This window comes from Tursiops truncatus, chromosome 9 (assembly GCF_011762595.2).
Source record: "Tursiops truncatus isolate mTurTru1 chromosome 9, mTurTru1.mat.Y, whole genome shotgun sequence".
In the NCBI taxonomy this organism is placed as follows: Eukaryota; Metazoa; Chordata; class Mammalia; order Artiodactyla; family Delphinidae; genus Tursiops; species Tursiops truncatus.
In genome coordinates, this window is record NC_047042.1 from 7,313,789 (window position 1) to 7,326,607 (window position 12,819).

Sequence of the window (12,819 nt, forward strand, 5' to 3'; positions counted from 1 at the left end):
GGCCTGGGTGTGCTGGGTTGGGTGTAAGGCTTTGATTAGTGGGGAACGAGGAGGCCTGGAAATGGCATATGGAAGCTGCAGGCACCCCTAGACGGGGCCCTGGTTTTCTACGCAGGTCCAGGTGTCTGCACCTCTCACGCTTTCCAGGTACGATGTTACCTTCAGTGGAGCCAGGGCCCACGCATCGCTCCTTGCTGACTGGCCGGTCCCACCTTTGTGGGACCCCCTCAGGTGCCCTGCAGGCTGCCCCTGGTGGGTGGAGGTCCAGGGAGATGGGGTTTTAGAGAGTCTTGGGATTTTGCTGCTGCTCTGGACCTCACGGCTCAGCCTCTCCTGAGAGTTTTCGACTGGTCCTTGGGCTCCGAGTGGAAGGACCGTGTGCTGGACGCGGGCTTCGTGGAACTGTGGGCTGGCTTCACGTGCGTGCGTTCTCCCTGTGAGGACCAGGATCCTGCTTTCCTCCACTGTCCCCACGATCCACACAGGCGCGCACGTGAAGTCACACACATGCACACGCTTCACGTTCATACGGGCACTCACACACAGTCCACACTCACACGTGCCCACATACACTCACACACACACACACACACACGTCACACACATGCACGCAGTTTACCCGCACGGGCACACGCACACACAGATGCACACGCACAAAGCTAAAGAAATTACAGGTGGGTCTAGCCCTGCTTTATTTTTCAAGAAAGAGATTAAATGACTTTGCTTATTAAACTTCTCGTCATGGAGCATTTGGGACGCATGCAGAAGTGGCGAGGCTATAGGATGGAGCTCTGCGCTGCACTGTTATCCAGCCCCCAAGTCGGCAGCCCCCTTGCCCCTGTCTCTTCCGAGGTGTCACGTGATGTGTGTTTTAGTCGTCTCAGGATCAGGCCACGTGGCGGAGCTTTGGGACATTTCTGCTGTCACTTGCGGTCTCACTGTGGAGAAGGCTTCCCCTTCCTGTCCAAGGCCAGGCATTCTTACTCACACTGACCTCTGGGCAGGACTGATTTCTGACCTTGGTTATTCTAGGTCTGCTTTGCCCACAAATTGCTTGTCTTTCCAGTGTGCTGTGTACTTGAAACCTAAGTGACTGTGTCAGAGCAGAGATTCCTGCATGCAGTGGAGGTGGGGAAGATGCCACCTTGGGGAATACTTCGGATTTCCCAGAGGGTTATCCCCCCGTCTGCCTGCCGAGGGTTTGGACGCGCCCCCAGCCCCCGAGGGTCCCAGTTGCAGCAAGCCTTGTCCTGCGGAGCTCGTGCCTCGTCACCCCGGTGGGGCGGACGGTGGGGAGAGCCACTGCCAGAGCCCTGCTTGTCCCGTGTCATGCTGCACGTGTGAGTGTGCGTCGTGTGCACGGGCCTCCTCCCGTGACACTCTGCCTGGCCCGGCCATTCTTGACCCGCAGCTGCAGACTGAGCCCTGCTGCCCTTGGCACTGTTTCTCAAAGGGGGCCCTGTGCCAGCTACTTAGGGGATTGAATTCTTTGGTTCAAAGAATATTCCAAAAGTCTTAACTATCACTGATTATGGCATTTCTAGCCACAGTAATTGGCAGTTTGCTAGGGATAGATAAGCTTTTATTCTTATTAGATCATGGTGGAGGGGGAAATGTATCCGTAGTCATTTTTTTTTGGATAACGCAGCTTTGAATGGCAGGAGAGAATGCCACTAGCAATAACAAAGACTCTTCTTATTCCAAAACTATAATGCCATTGCTGCTGAGCAGACGAGGGCCGCCCCTGGAGATAAGCACGGGGTTGGGGGTAGGGCAGCTCAGTCTCCCAGGAGCTGAGACGCAGCTCCCGCAGACGGCTGGGTCCTTGATCACCACACGTCTGTGCCTAACCGTGCGTGCCCGGATTTCTTTGAGACTGAGAAAGCTTACGTGAAGCTTTGGTCAAAAACACAGGCTTTGGCCTAACGTCTGGCCCATCCATCCACTTACTGACTTGGGGATAGTATGGGCTGTGGGTCCCCTCTGCGCTGGGAACACTGAAGGCGAGGGCACGGCACGAACCCCGGAGCGTGTTCGTGTGCGTTTAACCCAGCTGGCATTGTCGTTGCCCTGCTGCTGCCAGGGCCACCATCAGAGGCTCCCAGCCAGGCCCGGGATGTCCTCTTGGTAGAGCAGGAGATGTGGAAGGAGAGGGCCATCCTGCAGAAAAGGGGCTGAGCTATGGACTGGGGGCTCAGGCAGGGAAACGGAGCCTTGAGCTAGGACCGAGGGCACTTTCTTCCTGGCCGTCGGGTAGTATGACCCACCCCCCAGGGGAGGCTATGCGGTCCCAGGGTACACGGAGGCAGAGACCTGGGCTTTCATCCTCCTTGTCTCCTGGAGCAAGTCCGGTTCCCCAGAGCCTCAGTTTCTTCATGCATAAAATGGGTCAATAAAAACTTCTGCAACCCACCTGAGACAGCTTGCTTTTAACTGTTGATTGTGGTAGTAGTAATTATTTAAATTTTAAGGAAGCAGAATAATGTACGTATAATTACTGGAAAGTTTGGAATTCTAACTGTCTTGCTCCCTGGGAGGCTGTGCTTGTTCATGGGTGCCACATGAGCTGTTTGGGCAGAGTGACTTGGTTTTTTTTTTCCTGGCCCCTGGTTGACTCCCTGGCAAGAGAAAAGAGGAAGTAGGAGAAAGAAGGCTGTTTCAGGAAGGCAGATGTTGGTGCGGAGACACTTGGGGGATGGGGGTACGGCAGAGGGGGTGTTCCTTGAGCTTTGGTGCACTGGCGAGAGCACCGTGCCTCCAGCAGGTTTCCGCACATGTGAGGCCCCGCATAGGGGCTGAGCCGGCAGAGCTGGAGCGCACACGCAGTGTGGAATAGCCCTCTCTGCCCTGAGCTGCCTGCCGCCGGCTCAGAGACTGTCCTCGGACCCCCTGTGTCCCGTCCCTGGCCTGCACAGCACACAACCCGGGGCCAGCTGTCCTCTTCTCTTTCTGAGCCTGCCTTGACGGGGCGCCTTGTTGGAGATAAAGACCAGGACCGCAGGTGCTGCCACTTGGTTTCCGGACAGGAGAGGATTCCCGGGCTCGGCTGGCTTCTTCGTCCGTCCACCACGCGGTAGCTCTGCTGCCCACTTCCACCTCCACCTCCCACTGCCCACTTCCACCTCCCGTAGAAGCAGAACTCTTTGTCATGGGCTCCTCTCCCTGAAGAGAGACCATGTGAGGCAGGTGTGGCTCTGGGCGACCCCAGGACCCCTGGGGCCTCTCCTGCCTCGGGACCCCTGCAGGATCTGCTGTCGTCACCTCCTCTGCCATGCTGGCCCCTCGGCCCAGTGACCCCAGGTTCTGGCTGTGGCTGATGCAGGAGCCTCAGTGACCTCATCAGACAGGCTGGCTTCAGATGGCATCTCTGTGCCATGGGAAGGATGAGGGCCACAGCCTGCGACTTCCTCGTAGACCACCCTAGACGTCTCTCCTGGGTGTCAACAGCTACCCACCGGCTTCATTCATGAGTTTTAACCATTAACTTACATGTCTGGTCATTAACCTTTGTCTGCAGACAGCTCTCTTCTCCGAGTAACAAGGGCAGCAGCTTCCCCTTTGGGGCCTGCTGTCCCAGGCTTTGTCGGCCAGCCCCTCCCTTCACTGGATGAGCAAACAGAGACCCCCGGTGGTGAAATGACTTACCCACTGTCACCTGGCATCCAGGTGCCAGGGTTCAAGGGTGTTGGGCTTCCAAGTTCAGGTTTTTGCCGCCCCACGTATTTTCGCTCTTCACGGATCAGCCGTGGAGCTGATGTGGGCCTGTGCACCTGGTGCAGCTGCTCTGATGCCTCCAGAGCCCCCCTTGGGAACCCCAGCCCCGTGGCCAGCTTCCCTGAGACACCCACACGTAGGTATGGGCAAGGCTCCCCCTTGGCTCGGGGGTCGAGTCCTTCCCTGTCCCGCGTCTTCTTTCTCTGCCGTGAAGGATGCCCTGAGGATCCGTGCCCCCTGCCTGCCCCCTCCCACACGGCTTTGCTCACCTCACATGCATGGCATCTTCTGAGACCCCAGCCCTCCCCGGAGACACAGGCGGGAGCAGTTCCTGTCAGCCGTGCGGGGCCCGTGCTGACCGGGGTGCGTGGGCACGTCCGATGGCCTTGCCGCTGGAGCTCGGCGCGTCCCTGCACAGAGGAGGTGGAGAAGCCAGCCTGCCCGAGCGCTGAGCCCCCAGCCCCGGGGGGCCTGGCACTGCCCCATCTTCATGTCCAAATCCTACTGTGCCTCGAGGCCCCGAGGCCCTTGCTCCCCAGAAGCCCACCAGCCGGCCCCGACCTGGGCGAAGCGCCCCATCCTTCCCGGCTCCAGGGCCGCCTTCTCCCTGCCTGCTCGGGGCCTTCGGAGGCATTTGGGGAAGGAATGGGGGCGGGGAGTCTGTCTTTACCTCCCCACAGGATGTTGGTGATGACCTTTCTTTCCTGGGACACAAATCGTTTCCTGGGAACAAATGACCTGAATTAGTAAAAAGGAAAGAGTGAGAATGTTTTCATAACACTCCCGGTCGGTGGAGCACAGAGCCTCGTGAGGGTCTGTGTGTTCATCACCCCAGGCCTCCACATACACAGGCAAGCCTGAGAGTCTCATTTGAAGCACGATGGCTGACTGTAATCCCGCAGGGTGGTTTGGGGTGACGTGAGGTCAGAGAGCTAAACATCTAGCCCGTGAGTGGCTTCTGACCTGGGCTCAGAAGGAACAGAAATCAGCTACGGTACTGAGGGATGATCAGTAATGTGCTGAGCCTTTGCTTTTCTATCTTTGATCGTCACAGCCTCCCTTGGAGGGCATCGTGTCCTTTGTCCCAGCCTTACAGGTGACCCTGGAACTTGAAATAGTCACACCACCCGCCCCGGGGATGGGACCTGAGAGCCGTGTCCTACGCGGGCTGAGCTGCAAACCCTGGCCTGGCCTCTCTGCCCTCTCAGTGAATGTTCACACTTCTCTTCCCTCCTCCCACCCCTTGCCCTAAGGCAAGAGGAGGTTAATTTTCAAACTGCCCAATTCAACAAACACTTCCTGATTTGCTGTCGTTCAGGCCCTGGGCTGGGTGCCCCGGTGTAGCTTGCTGGACCGCAGGTCCATCTTGGCCTGCTGTAGGACCACCCAGGGAGGCCAGTCCTGGTAGAGGATTCCAGTTACCCACCCGTGGTAGACAGATGTTGCCTCTGTTTTGATGCTTGGCTGTTGACTTTTGTTTGATTGTTTTTTATTAATAGTAAAATAATAAAATCGAGGGGAAGGTACGAAGAATTTACATACTCTCACAGAACCCCTCTTACCATCAACCTCCACACAGGTGTGGTGCACTTGTTGCACTCGATGAGCCCGTATCCAGGCGTTACTATTAACTGAAGTCCATTGTTTACATTAGGGTTCACTCTTGGCCTTGTTCATTCTGTGGATTTCAACAAACAGTATAATGACACGTATCCATCACTAGGGTATCACGTAGAATAGTTTCACTGCCCTAAAAGTGCTTCCCCTCTTCATCCCTCCTCCCCCATAACCCCAGGCAACTGCTGATCTTTTTACAGTCTCCATAGTTTTGCCTTTTCCAGGATGTTATATACTTGGAAGCATACAGTGCCTAGCCTCTTCAGACTGGCTTCTTTCACTTAGTGAAATACATGTAAGTTTCCTTCATGTCTTTTCATGGCCTGATAGCTTGTTTCTTTTTAGTGCTGAGAAACATTCCATTGTCTGGATGTACCACGGTTTATTTATCCATTCAACCACTGGAGGACATCTCGGTTGCTTCTGTGTCTTGTTTTTTATTTTTGCCCGTTGTCACTGGGGTCAGAAGAGCCATTAAGCCCTGGTAAGTTCTGCACTTCTTCTGGGCATTATTATTTCTTTTCCCGTTCAGATCCCTTCCCTGATAGGCTGTCCTCACTGATCCTTTTTTGACTCATTACAACTAGAAGAAGAGTCACCTTACCCATTTCACGCTGCTAAAGGTACATTCACGGCTGTGGTTCTTGCCCCACTGGAAACGGTTACTCTGAGGCCAGAGTTTGGGGAATGGCCTCCATGTGCCCGTTCCTACCAGGGGGTTCTGGGTCTGCTTTTCAGTCAGCAAGCCATATGCAGCTGCTCTAGGAAAATGCTATTTTATATAAACCTGGCAGTTTTCTTTGTATGGGAATTAATGTTTTTAAATCCCAGATAATCTGGGCCTGAACAGCGGCGTTGGTTGTGGGGTCTTTGGGCTTGAAGGTGGCCGGCAGGACGGAGCCACTGTAACGTGGAGAAGCTCATCCCCTGAATAGCACTGTTCCAGGTGGTTTTGGAGCCTCCTTCCTTCCTTTCTTTTTTTTTTTTTTTTTTTTTTTTTTTGCGGTACGCGGGCCTCTCACTGTTGTGGCCTCTCCCGTTGCGGAGCACAGGCTCCGGACGTGCAGGCTCAGCGGCCATGGCTCACGGGCCCAGCCGCTCCGCGGCATGTGGGATCTTCCCGGACCGGGGCACGAACCCGCGTCCCCTGCATCGGCAGGCGGACTCTCAACCACTGCGCCACCAGGGAAGCCCATCCTTCCTTTCTTTGGGCACTTCTCTGTGCAGGGCCCTTACCAGACCCTGACGGGCAGCACTGAATAGGCCGGCAGGCACTGTGTTCATTTTACACGGGGGGAAACAAACAGGCCGCTGAAGCTGGCGGTGGTGTGTAGCCAGGTGACAGGACCGAGTGGCCGTGTAGTTGACACTCTCACTCCATCACGACTGATTTGCTCTCTAGAGCAGCCTACGTTTAAGCTATATTTATGTAGGATTCACTAGCCCTTTCCCAAAAAAGCCCAGAGGGAATTATAATCTTCATCTGAAATTTATTTATTTTAAATAAGTCATATAATTTAAAAATAGGCCCTTCTGTTTTCTCGAAATCGTCACTTTTCATTCCGCATCACGTAGTGGCTAACAGGGCAGCCTCCACGCATACTTAACTGCACTCACCTGCTGCACAGTTGACCTTCTGGCTGGTTACCGAATGGGCAGGGGTCCTCCATCCTGAGCAGGGCGCGGGGAGGGCAGCGGGAGGAAGCCTGGGCCGCTCTGGGTCCAAATGCGCTTTGTTATTTAGACTAGGACCTCTGGGGTGCCCTGGGAACCTACTTTTGAGCCACATCCTTCTCACTCCAGGCCGACTCCCCTGGAGCCAAACCCGAGGTTGGGGGAGCCCCTGGGGCCAGCTGTCACAAATTCTTGCTTGGCGACATCATCTGTGAGGGGAGGGGCGCCTGAGCCTAGGCATTGCTCAAGTTTCCCAGAATACCTTTTGAAATCCTGGGAGCAGGTGTTTTTGTGACTTCATGAGTGGCGGGGCTCCGTGCTTTCTGGGAGGACACTTGATGTTTGCAGAATCCTGCGATCGATCGTGGTGCTCGCACGCTGTGCAGGTTGCCCCTGCCTGCAGTCACAGCTCTGCTCCAGGATCTGACTCAGATCCCAAAGGCAGTTGCAGCAGGGTTTTAGTTTTAATTAATAACACAGTGACTGGAATATGTGTATAGTGTCTCAAGGTGACTTTTGAAGAGCTGCAGTCATTTAAATGTGTCTATTCGGGAAGGTTCCTTCAAAAACAGTGCTTCCAAAAAAAATAAAAAAATAAAAACAAGCAAAAAAACCCCCAGCGCTTCCTGCACCGTCATCTTCGGCCAGTGCATCTTGTGGTCCTTTCTAGAGAGACCACTTGGGTGAGGCCCCCGTGACAAATTAGCCATTGCCCTGCTTCCCCGTCATCTGTAGGACTTAGAGGGGACGGGAGGAACGATCGCGGTAATGTTTTGGAATATTTTTAGCGCATTGATCCTAGTTAATTATTGGAGCCGCCTTGCGAAGGGGACTTAGTTACACAGGAGATGATCAGACGCGGTCAGGCAAGCGTGCTCACTGAGGCCGGAGATGGGGCGGGGACAGGCGCCTGCCCGCAGGGCGTCAGGAGCGTGGTACCATCTGACCCACGCAGCTGGGCTCTGATGACAGAGCAGGGGCACCCAGGACTGCAGGGCCCGGCGATTCAAAGCAGACGTCACTCTTGTGATGCGAGTAACCAAGGTGTGTGTGTGTTTGTCCTGGGTCAGACAGCAGGGCGGGAGCCCGGCCGTGGAGGGTGCCTTGTGCGGCCTGGGACACCTCGCAGAGGAAGAGCTGTCCTGGGGCCAGGCTGCTGCGGGCACCTGTCCCTCAAATATAAAGAAAATCAAGAAAAAGCGCTCAGTGACGGTTTCCCTCCCTCCTCTCTGAGTGTGAGTGACTGGATTTGCTGGTTCATGAAATTCTGTAATAGGTGATTATTTCCCTGCACCTGCAGTCTTTTGGGGAGAATAGAAGCAGAAAATGGAAATTTCCACACGTAGCTGTTGGAAGCAGCTCCGAAAGCCACGAGAGCCAGGGGAGAAGGGGCCCTGGGACCTGGGTCTGTGTTCTGATGGCCCCGTGGCATCTCTGTGACCCTGGGTGTCCCCCTCTACAAATAGGAGTAAAGCAGCGTGTCCTGCCGGCCCTGGCCCACGCTCTAGGCGCTGCAGCGTGTGCTCCATGCATTGGCAGACGGTCCTCACGGCGCCCTCCTTCCGTGCCCATGCCCTCTGTTCTGGGGCCTAGCGTGCGGTCTCCAAAGGGGCAGGTTCCAGGAGGTTCCTGGAGGTTTTGGGAGTGCGCTCCAGCTCTGGCCGGCGACACGTCCCGCCCGGTAGAGGAGGTGCAAGCCAGCTCTTGTTCTCCAAGGTCACCTCTCTGCTGCCCTTTCCCTCTGTTGTCCCCAAGCACTACGTTCAGGCTGGGAGAGGTGACCGAACCCTGCACGACTTCATGGTCCCCTGTTCCCTGTGGGGAGGACACGCTGGTGGGCCTTGGGGACCTCTGCAGGCCTTGTGCTCAGGGCGCTGGCTTTGGACCCATTCCCACCGTACCTCTGGACACCCTGTGCCTCACGGCAGTACCATCGACCCGCTCCCTGCCTCTGAACATGTGTGTCTGTGGACAGCACCGACACCTGGGTGAGGGCCCCCGAGGACAGAGGGCCAGCACTGAGATCAGAACCTGCAGTGTGGCTCGCCCACTTCTGGTGATGACCAGCGTGTGTTTGGAGGTGTTTCACGCGGGTTTGTGTCGGCATCTTTGAGCCTCTCATTTGAAATCGCTTACAGTTGTACACGAAGAAGGACATTTCTAATCAAGTTGCTGGTTTTGTTTTTGTGTAGCTACTTCTGGAGGATAGGTTTCATATTAAAAAAAACCCAGTTCTTTTACATTTTTAGCAGCAGGATGGAAATAATCAACTACACATTTGAGTCGCCAGCTTCACGTTTTAATTTGTAAAGGTAAACTCCAGTTGCACCCTGTGCTTTGTTTTTTCTCTAGTAAAGCTATTTATTTTGAGCAGGGATTCAGGAAGTGCTTGCCTCCCATTTTCCTTCAAGTACAGAAATAGCTCCTGGGATGCCCTCTGGTCACCTCTGGGTGCAGCCAGCACGGTTCATTTTTGTGTGTTTCTAGGCACTTTGACTCGGGCCTTCTCATGTGCCCTGTGTATCTCTGCACCTTTCAACTCCTGAGTCCCCCAGGAACTTCTGGAGCTGGCAGGCCTCCCTTCTGTTCTAACAGAGCTGAGTACTGGGCTCTGGGCTGTCAGCCTCCCCTTTCCCTGCTCAGACCATCTTTAGGATAAACCCACAATAGCTTCTTTTTGGAGGGTAGGAGGTAGACGGTCTGAGTGCCTCGTACAGGCTATGAAGTTAGAAATTCTGATTCCAGAGTCTTTATCTAGAACCTTTTGTCCTTTTAGAGGTTTTCTCCTTTACTTTTTTTTTTTTAAAGCATTTTAAAAAATATTAATTAATTAATTTCTTTTTGGCTGCGTTGGGTGTTCGTTGCTGTGTGCAGGCTTTCTCTAGTTGTGCCGAGCAGGGGCTACTCTTCATTGCGGTGCATGGGCTTCTCACTGTTGTTGGGGAAAACGGGCTCTAGGCATGCAGGCTGCAGTAGTTGCAGCACGTGGGCTCAGTAGTTGTGGCTCGCGGGCTCTAGAGAGCAGGCTCAGTAGTTGTGGCGCATGGACTTAGTTGCTCCACGGCATGTGGAATCTTCCCGGACCAGAGACTGAACCCATGTCCCCTGCGTTGGCAGGCGGATTCTTAACCACTGCGCCACCAGGGAAGTCCCTCCTTTACTTTTTTTTGGGGGGGGGGGGTATGCGGGCCTCTCACTGTTGTGGCCTCTCCCGTTGCGGAGCACAGGCTCTGGACATGCAGGCTCAGTAGCCATGGCTCACGGGCCCAGCCACTCCGCGGCACGTGGGATCTTCCTGGACCAGGGCACGAACCTGTGTCCCCTGCATCGGCAGGCGGACTCTCAACCACTGCGCCACCAGGGAAGTCCCTCCTTTACTTTTAATAAGTATTTCTCGGGGGAGTTGCCCGGCCGAAGGAGGCCCGTTGGAAGCTTAGCGGTGCCCAGCAAGGGCGGAGGGCCTGGTCCGGCGGACGAGGCAGCAGGAAGGGACTCGTGGGCATTTGAGGGAAGAACTGGCAGGTAGGATTGGCGTCCTGCTTAGATGGGGACAGGGTTGCCGGCAGTTCTTAGGCTTTCCGTTTGGGATCCTGGGTGGAGAGTGACACCATTAGCAGGATTTGGTAAACGTGGATAGAGATTTAGCTTCATCAGGGTGAACGCCTGCGGGTTTAGTGGGACATATTTCTGTGGACATTCAGAGTAAGCTAGCTGGCCCTATGCAGCCTAATGCTAAATTCAAAAATTTTTCTGGGCTTCCCTGGTGGCGCAGTGGTTGAGAGTCCGCCTGCCGATGCAGGGGACACGGGTTCGTGCCCCAGTCCAGGAAGATCCCACATGCCGCAGAGCAGCTAGGTCCGTGAGCCATGGCCGCTGAGCCTGCGCGTCCGGAGCCTGTGCTCCGCAACGGGAGAGGCCACAGCAGTGAGAGGCCTGCGTACCGCAAAAAAAAAAAAAATTTTCTACTAAGATTTGAGGATAAGTTACGAGCTATTAAAATTTGTCATTTTTTTTCCTTTTCTTGTCAGCCAAAGGGCAAGTGGCAAAAACCACACTATTCATTATAGTATTCTTAGACACTTTAAACAAAATATTTTGGGGGAAATTTCCTTGGTATCCCACTTTGTGGCATGTACTATTTCCATCCTTTAAAAACTGTTGTTTCTGTTTGTGCCTTTTCTTCCTTTCCTCTTTGTGACAAGAAGGAGGGTGTTAAAGTCATGGGGGTGGTGCCATGATCATTTCTAAGCTCTTCTCTTAAAAAAAGCAAAAGCACACACTGTATTTGTCCTGAATTTTTGGTGCAGCTCCTGGCTGTTTCTCCTGGCTCCGCCCACCTTGTACAACACAGAGTTGCTGTTATTTAGGCTGGTCTGGTTGACCTGTTCAAGCCTGGGGGAGGGGGTCCTTATTCCAGTGTTGCTGTTTGCAAAGATGTCCCAGCCGTGCAGGTGTCTCTGTAAAGTGAGAGAGAAGGCAGGAGCTTGGTGCCTGGTGCTGGGGAGAGGGGGGAAGGGAGGAGCTTGCTGGGGGCGTAGGAGAGGGGGAGGGGGAGAGGAGGGGCTTGGTGGGGGGAGAGGGGAGGGGAGGGGCTTGCTGGGGGTGGGGAGAGGGGAGGGGAGGGGCTTGCTGGGTGTGGGGAGAGGAGGGGAGGGGCTTGCTGGGGGGGGGGAGGGGGGAGGGGCTTGCTGGGGGTGGGGAGAGGGGAGGGGAGGGGCTTGCTGGGGTGGGGCGAGGGGAGGGGAGGGCCTTGCTGGGGGTGGGGAGAGGGGAGGGGAGGGCCTTGCTGGGGGTGGGGAGAGGGGAGGGGCGGGGCTTGCTGGGGGTGGGGAGAGGGGAGGGGAGGGGCTTGCTGGGGGTGGGGAGAGGGGAGGGGCGGGGCTTGCTGGGGGTGGGGAGAGGGAAGGGGAGGGGCTTGCTGGGGATGGGGAGATGGGAGGGAGGGGCTTGTTGGGAAGAGGGGAGGAGAGGTCTTGATGGGTGGAGGGGCTTGGTGGGGAGCAGTCCCATCTATCTTACCTGTGGGTCTCCTGAAGAAGGAGCCTCTGGTCTGGCCTTGAAGTAGGGGCGTGGCTAGGTAGGAAGGGAGAGGTGGGCTTTCTCAGCAGAGGAGCCAGCCTGAGATGCCTCAGGGAGTGAGATGACCTTGGGCCTGTGTCGATGGAGAAGGGGAGGTGAGGGCGGAGTGGAGTGGCAGTACGGGGTCCCATGCCCTTCCGGGGCCGTGAGCTCCAGGGAGGCCGGGCTGCTGTGTGCAGCCTGCCCACCGCGGGCAGTGATTTTCTTTCTCTCTCTTCGGCACCCCACCCCCGGGATGGGGGGAACGGGCAGGACCAATAGGCTTAATTGCATTGGTGGGGTGGTGTGTTCTTATGGGGATTAGACAGGTTAAATTGGGCTTTAACGCACAGTGGGAGAACAGTTTCCTGAGGAATGTGAACCTAATTAGGGATTCCAGGGTCACACCTGATAAAGTTAAGGAAAAGTGCTTGAAGGAAGCAAGTAAGTTAATAAAGCCTGGAAGGTCGGCATTTTGGGAGCCATCCCTTTGCATGGGTCCTGCTGTTCTTTGGAGGTTTGTGTTGGACCTCTCGCTGGAGCTCCCCTGCCCCAGGTGCTCCGAGACCCCAGAGGAGCGTTTACAGGCCACCTGCCCAAATCTGCCTGGAGGACCTTGTGAGAATGGCCTGTGTGGCCCTCTCAGGCCTTTGATGGTGGATGCTACGGGATGAATGTGTGCCCAACCCCCAAATGCATAGGTAGGAGCATCAACCCCCAGAATGAGATGGTATGGGTGGGCCCTAACCCTATACA

At 55.3% G+C, this 12,819-nt stretch overlaps 1 protein-coding gene across 10 annotated transcripts in view; it reads left to right on the top strand.

The window, feature by feature from the left end:
• Positions 1-12,819, top strand: part of TNS3 (tensin 3) — a 227,821-nt gene that overhangs the window by 57,044 nt on the left and 157,958 nt on the right. The window contains exon 1 of one of the 10 annotated variants that reach the window (XM_073809497.1): positions 5,680-5,815. The exons of the other annotated variants lie outside the window; for them this stretch is intronic. The gene's annotated coding sequence lies outside the window, so the exon portion shown is untranslated. Of the gene's footprint in view, positions 1-5,679; positions 5,816-12,819 lie in introns of those variants that run through there. 10 annotated transcript variants of the gene reach the window in all.